This window comes from Rhea pennata, chromosome 3 (assembly GCF_028389875.1).
Source record: "Rhea pennata isolate bPtePen1 chromosome 3, bPtePen1.pri, whole genome shotgun sequence".
Taxonomy (NCBI): domain Eukaryota; kingdom Metazoa; phylum Chordata; class Aves; order Rheiformes; family Rheidae; genus Rhea; species Rhea pennata.
This window is the reverse complement of record NC_084665.1, coordinates 106,245,446-106,252,976: the sequence shown is the minus strand read 5'-3', so window position 1 is coordinate 106,252,976 and position 7,531 is coordinate 106,245,446.

Here is a 7,531-nt window from a genome sequence, read left to right as displayed (position 1 = left end):
TCCGGTGGGCCAGACGAGGATGAGGCTCTGGCTGCACTTGAGGCCATAGACCTCCTCCTCCTCCTCTGGCCTGGCCGCCGCCACCGCCTCCTCGCAGCACAGCACCCACAGCTGGCTGAGGCGCACGCGGTGCGTCAGCCAGTAGGTGGAGCCGCATCTGCGGGGGGAAGAGCAGGGACCGACCCTTGGTGTCCGCCCCGGGGGCACCCCCAGCCGTCCTGCCTGGGAGGGCCACCAAGTGCCCGGCAGAGCCTTGGGGACGCTGGCCCCGAGCCTCGGCCCCGACAAGCAATGCTTGGCAGCCTTTCTCTGCCTTGTGGAGAGGGGCCGTTGGGCACGAACAAGCGCCAAGAGGGCGGCTGCAAGGCCTGTTGCGGCCCGGCTGCGGGCACCTCCGTTGGCTTCTGGGTCTACGGGGAGGCAGGTGGCACTGGGCTTTTACAGCCTCCTGCTCTGAAAATGACCCAGCGCCTGCGGTGCGAGGCCAGGGGTGCTGCGCAGGCAGCCCCACGGAGGCACGGCGTGCTGCCGGGGGAGCCCCGGGGCGGGGAGATGTGCCCGGGGGCGGTGAGCAAGGGCAGCGCGGGGGAGGGAGGACAGGGAGGCACACGCTTACTTGAAGGCGATGGCGATGGCATCTGGGAATAGCAGGAGGTGCCGGTGCAGCGTGCGCTGGTGCCGGGTCACCCGCACACGCTGGCTGAGGAGCAGCTGGGCGCTCCTGGCCGATACAAAGGCGCCAAGGGGCGCCGGGGGCCGCGCTGCCGCCCTGCCCCAGAGCCCGAGGCGGGCACCAGGAGCCCCACGGATGGGGGTCCCGGGCCCTGCCTGCGAGCCACCAGCGGGCTCAGGAGCGACGCGGGCGCTGCAGCAGCTCGCCTGCCCCATGGAGCTGGGCGAGGCTGTGCTGCCAACAAGTGCCAGGAAGCACCGCTGTGCCAAAAAGTGTCGCGGGGCCGAGAGCCGCCTCTGCCCGCGCCGTCCCCCAATGGCACAGTGCCGTGGTGGGGACACGCTGGTCACCAGGGCCACTGCGATGCCACCAGGGCACATTGTGACACGCCGGTGCGGCACGGGATGGAGATTCTGCCCAAAGCGCGCGCAGTCCGGCGACTTCTGTGAAGGAAGTGATAGAAAGCCAACTTCCCACGCGCCCCGGGTTGCTGCGCAGGCCCCCTGAGGCCGTGCCTGCTGCCCTTCTGGAAGGGGGCTGGGGAAGGGGCATTTCCCCCACCGGTTTCACAATCACAGAGTCACACAGTGGGTGAGGCTGGCAGGGATCTTTGGAGAGCACCTCCCCCCCTGCACTCCCCTTCTCCAGGTTAAGCAATCCCGGCTCTCTCAGCCTTTCCTCCGAGCACAGATGCGTCAGGCCCTTCACGCATGGGCTTTTCGTAGCCCCTTGCTGGACGCGCGTTCCAGGAGCTCCATGTCTCTCTTGTCCCGGGGAGCCTGGAGCAGGGGCAGCGCCCCAGGTGCAGCCTCAGCAGGGCCGTGCAGAGCATAAGGATCGCTCCCCTCGGCCTGCTGGCAGCACCCTTCCTGATGCCGCCAGGCCGCTTTGCAGCCGGTCACCCGCAGCCTCTGTTGATGCCTGGGCTTGTTGCTCCCCGTGGCAGGACTTTGTGCTGCCCTTTGCTGAACGTGAGGAGATTACGCTCTGCCCATCTCTCCAGCCTGCTGAGGTCTTCCCTCTGAATAGCAGCAGAGACCTCTGGGCTGGCAGCCACCCTCCTCCCCTCCACTCTCCCACCAGCTTGGTATCAGCACCAGGCCTGCCGATCTGAAAGCTGCAGAGGCCGGCTTGGTCTCCTTCCCGCTTTGCTGCGGGTGGCATCTTAACATCTTTCGAGCCAGGGAGAGCCTGCTTTTTTATGGTCATGAGCGTCTGCCAGCTTGATGGGATGCTGCCTGGCCGTGGTCTTTCAAGCTGTGAGATGAGCTTGTCCATGCCGATGCAGGTGCGAAGGGATCCCCATGAGGTACCCAAACGTAGGGTGGCCTCTGCCATTTCCTGCAGCATCGGACATGAGTTCTTACCCTTCTCAAAGGCAGCTAGAAAAACACAGCTAGGTGGAGACAATGCAAGGGGTGAGCAGGAGCTGGGAAAAAGGGGGAGTAGTGCATGTTCATGGTTACTGGAAGCGCTGCCACGCTGGCCTAACTCCTCTTTTACCCGTCATGCTGTGGGTTGCAAAGAGCTCAGCCTCACAGGAAAGGCAGGCTTTGTCACAAACCAGAACTGCTCTCCAGTGTTCTTCCCGTAGCATTCACAGAACTGTGCAAATAGAGGCTCTGCCTTGCCTGTTCAGGGAGACTCAGGACAGAGCCACCTGAGCTGCTGTGTGGCACAGTGCTGAGAGGCAGGTGTGCTGCGGGGGAGCCTGGCGGGAGTAGTGTACCTTCCCTGAGATGACAGGGTGCTGTAGTGCTGTTTGAGCAAAAGGCCAGCTGTCTGCAATGTGTTTGGCCAGTGCTTTTGTCACACGCCATTGTCTCCTTGCAGCCTGTTGGAATAGCTCCTAAGTCCCGGGCTGCCCTAGCCATTTGTGTCGCCATTTCCCTAGCCATTCTGCCTCCACTTTGTGCTATGCCTTTATTCTAGCCAAATGATCAGCCATCGGAGTCCACTTTGCCTCGGGGTTTTTTTGGTTTTTTGCTGAGCAGATGCACGCCCGATGCACACGTTCTTCCATTCAGCTAGATGACAACTCTTCCCAGGGTTGGTTTTCCCCAGAAGTCTCTACCATTTCCTTGCCACTTGTTTTTCACCCCCTTCCTCGGCCCCTGGATGGCACGGGCCCCAACAGCATCGGAGACCAGACAGGCACAAAGGGCTGCTTGCTCCAGGGCCGCCTCCACAGCTCTGAGCTCCGCCAGCTGGGCCGAGCCCCCCATTACCTCTGCCAAAGCTACCGCTTGGCACTACCGCTGCAGCACCAGCTTTGCCTCTCCCTCCTCTCCCCGCTCCCTTGGCGCTCCCGCCTGCACCCTGCACCCTTGCCCTCCTCACCCTGTCCCAGGGTGCCGCCTCAGGTATCAGGAGGAGGGCGGAGGAGAGCCCTCTGTAGCTCTCCTCCCACTGCCTTCTCAAGGAGTCTTTTGGATGACCCTCAGTGGGGAAGGGCTTTCCAGTTACAATTTGCTTTCTAGTAGGAATCCCCACACACAATTTGACTTCCTTCCTTGAGCCAAGGGCTCGGTAGTCAGCAGCGCTTCCTGTGCCGCTAACAGCACCTTCTCCAAGGCAGTGCAGTGCCATTGCCGGGATGCAGAGCCAGAGGTAACAGGCTCATCTTTTCTCAAGTGCACGTCTTCTTGCCACAATCCCCACCTACACCCCTTTTCACCTAGGCCTATAGGGAGTGTGCGCGGGAGTGCAGGGGGACAGGTGGGTGGGTCGCATAGATGAGGAAGCAACCGTTTCACTTGTAAAGCATTTAATGCTGCAGGAGGCTTTGGTTCCCAGGTCCATACTGAGCTCTTCTTCAGCATATCATGCAGAGGTCTGGCTAGGATCCTGACTCCACAAAAGTGTCATCTCCAGTAGTGCCATCTCCTTGAGTTCCTCCACAAGCGAGCAGTATGTTTTCATCACAAGGTGCAGAAAAGCTTTGCATCTCTGCTCCTACCGATTCTGGCACTTTGTGCCATCCGCTAGCCACTGGGTGCTGAGAAATGTAGCCTCTTCCCTTGGTCCTTAGTCTCTATGCTCTCAGATAGATCGTTTCCTTGATTCTTGCCATCACTGGTCACCTGGAAATGCTGGGAGAACGCCCATCCCTGCACAAGAGTCTTTGCTGCTACCCCTAGCGGACAATGTTACTTACAACTGTTTTTTTAAAGGAGAACCGGCACACTGAGCTTGATGATTCGCATTGATAGCCTTTACCACTTGGGTGTAAATGGGCCGGTAGGGTGGGTGAGTCCCATAGACATGCAAGCAAGAATGTGATCTCTGGAAGCGTTTAAGGCTTCCTGATGCTCTTTTGCTGCTGAGCTGCTGAGTTTCTTGTCAGCAAGTCAGGCAGAGGTCTTCCCAGAGTGCTGAGTCCCAGAAAATGTCACCTCTGACCCCCCCCCAACATTCCTTGGAAGGCTCTCGATTCTTGCTGATCAGAAGGTGCGGGTATGCTTGGTATCTCCACCCACATAGGCACGGGCACACTTTTCCCTTCTCCTTTCCAGCAGGTGCCTATGAACGTAACATCCTGTGCTGGTCCTGCCCAAGAGTCAGACACGGCTCTCGGACTACAAGCTCAGGCCTCACAGGGAAACTCTCACAGGAGTTGCTTCCAACACGAACCTTGCAGATTGCAGTTTCCCCCTCAGAATACTTCACTGCAGCAACTCGGGGCCTGAGCGCATCCCTCGGAGTCACCTCTGCTCTGCCCTGAGCACGGCTGCTGCCTGGGCAGGGCAGTAAAGCATTCTGCTTCGACACTGTAGACCTGGCAGCTGAAACTGCAGGAGGGAGCAGTAGGGTTCCGGCAGCTTTCGCAAGGCTCTTCATAAGAGGGCGGCCTTCCTTCATTCCTCTGCTCCACTCACCTCTCTTCCACCAAAACTTCCTCAGCTGAGCGGAAACAGGGCCTGGCTGATTCAAGACAGGCAATGGCTTGTTACAGTCGGGCCTCCCTTCCTGGACCAGTCTGCGGCAGACCTGAGGGTCTCTCCTTGTGAAGCTGTCTCCACAAAAAGTTGCTTTTCCAGGTCCCTACGATCTTGGGCTTTTTGGAGTGTTCGCCTGTGGTTTGCAAACGATGAATGACCTGGAGTGCTCTCTGGTCTCTCTGCCATGTGTCCTGCTGTCCTCAGCAAGCCTGATGGGAAAGACCTGCAGCTTCCCGAAAAAGCTCTCTGGGGGCCTAGCGGCTGAAACTAGTGGAAAGCTGTGGAAGAGCGAGCCATGCGACCAGAACAAGAGTCCTCCAGGGAGCAGCTGGAGGCTGTTTTGAGTCGCAAGTTCAATTTGATGATTGGGAAGGCAAGGGGGCAAGGCATTTTCTCCACTGCCTCGTTCTCAGACCTTAGCTGCTACTGCTGAATGGAAGAATGGTCCTCACTTGTGGTTGCTTGCAGGTCCCTTCTCCTGCCTTCAAAGTTGTCCCGGGAGGACAGGCCTGGCGCTGAGAAGGTCCTGTCCAACCTGCTGAGACCTTTCTTCAGATTCATAAGGGAAGGGGCAGAAACACAGGCTTGATCGCTGCTGCTGACAAAAGTGCTTCCTGCTTTGGGCTGCTCCAGGTCAGAGATGTGGGGGGCTGCCTTCAGCTCCAGGCTCGGGGCTCTTGCCGGCAGAACCGTTCTGCTGAGTTAGCACCTGGGTGTTCTGTGGGGAGAAAGAGCCTCTGAGCTAGCTTCTAGTGGCCACTGGAAGACACAAGATGACTTTCCCGGTGGCACCAGGCACCCCTGGCCCGTGCCTTTGCAACCACTGGAAAGCGCCCTCATACAAGAACACCTACGGACCCCTCTGCACCTCTCTGCATTTCCACAGACATTGCCCCGGAGGCAATCAAAGAATTGGAACCAGTAGCCCTGGACCAGGACAATCGTCAGTGCGTCCTCATACCTGTGGAGCTGCCTGTGTGCTCTGGGTACACCTCGGCCGAGGGCCTGAACTAGAGCGCAGTGTCCTCCCCAAACACTGCGACGCAGTTCTCTACAAGGAACTCCACCGAGAGCGTGACCTGCACACACAAAGCCAGAGTTCAGTCCAAGGGGCTGCAAACGTCCCGCACAGCCTTTCGTGCTCCCGATGGACATTGCTGCATCCACAGCTGCAGCTCTCTAGTTCAGAACCTCACGTGGCCCAATACAAACAAGACAGCCTTAGCCTCAGCTCAGGGGGCAGCGAGGTGCTGAATTCAGCATTCACCTTGCCATCCCTCGCTTTCCGTACGTGCAGCGGGAGCACGCTCTCCACGTCGGGGCTCAGCATGCGTGGCCCCACACAGATGGCCAGATTGCTGGCATCCACCCAGCTGCTCTCAGCCTGTTCCCTGATGCAGTGGAGCAGCGAGAGCAAGCGCTGCAGCAAGAGGAGGTGGGCGCTCGGCAGTATTGCCACCACCCTACGGGAGAACAAGCAGAAGGCAGGGAGCAGTGCAGGCTGCAGGGGCCGCTCCTCCTTCCCTGGAGCCCGAGCAGCGGCCCTGCTTACAAAACTTACTCTTTCAGTCCCTCAGGTTTCTCTTACTGGCCTGGCTCCTCCAGCACAAGCAGGCACTTGTCAGAGAGGTCGGCCACGAGGAGTGTGGAGGGGCTCTATCTCAGGAAGCCCTGCAAGGCCAAGGCACATTGATGAGGTTCTCCACACTAGCAGCGAGCAGGCAGGCAGCAGCATCCCTGTGGCTTGGGCTCACTAGGAGGCAGCTATCTTTGAGCTACCTGCTCCCAAAGGTGCTCTGCATCACTGACGGAGCACGCCGGTCTGCGGGCAAGAACGAGAGCCAGCTCCTGCAGCCTCTGGTCTACCTCTCCATCTGAGGATTCCTCCCGGAGGGGCATGCTCTGGAGGCGGCAGAGGAAGTGGCTTTACCAGGGCTATGCAGGAAATCAGCATCAGAAGCAGTGGAACTGAAAATCCCAGGGCAAAGAAAAAGGACAGACTGCCCAAAGCCTGCACCAGGGAGGCAGGCTTCAGTAGGCTTTTGGCTTCTGGAGTCCCACTAGATTAGTGTGCCTAGATCGATGTGGGCACTAAAGTGGGCCCAGGAAGACTTGCCATGCACTCTCCCAGCTACAAGTCAGCAGCATTCACCTTCTGCACCACTGCCAGCAGGTGCCCTGCTGTTCTTGGGTTTCTGCTTGGGGCTTGTTCCACGGAGGTTACCCTGGTAGTAAGCTGATACAGTTGTGTGCACTGCAGCAACTAGCCAGGCCTCATCCCTTTCCCACACGCAGTGAGACCTGGCCTTCAGGCTGTGCCTGCTTGAGGGGTGTGTGGAGGGGAAGCCCCAACATCGCTTCTCTCTGCAGAGCCCCAGCACACGTGCTGGGGGAACCGCCTTGCACGAGAAGCCACAAGCAGGAGGCCTCTCTCTCCCGCCTTGCTTACCTGGACTGCTTGGAGCAGGGGACCATCTTGCCCTCAGATGCGTGCCAGACCTGGCCAAACAGAGGGACCCTGCAAGCACAGCCCAGCTGCCCTGGGGTGGCCCCGCTGGCAGAGGTTCCTCACCGAGCAAGGGGCCACGAGTTTGCCTTCCTGGCCACCACTCCACCTGCTGCAAGCCAAAGGAAAGCAACAATCAGTTCAGAAAACCAGGCACAGCGAGCCATGCTGCCTTGTGTGTCTGTGCAGTGCCATGTGACCTGCGGTCTCCTCCCGGGTGTTTACAGGCACCGAGCTGTGCCTGGTGACCCAGCAGCATTCACCACCCCTGGCACTTGGCCCTGCCATCTCTGCCCCTGAGCACTGTGGAGGGAGGCCACTGGAAATGAGCAGCAGTTGAGGGCAAGAGCTTCTGCTGAGGAGCACTCAGGGCTGAAATGGCTCCCAGTGAGGAGACACAGGTAGCCTTGC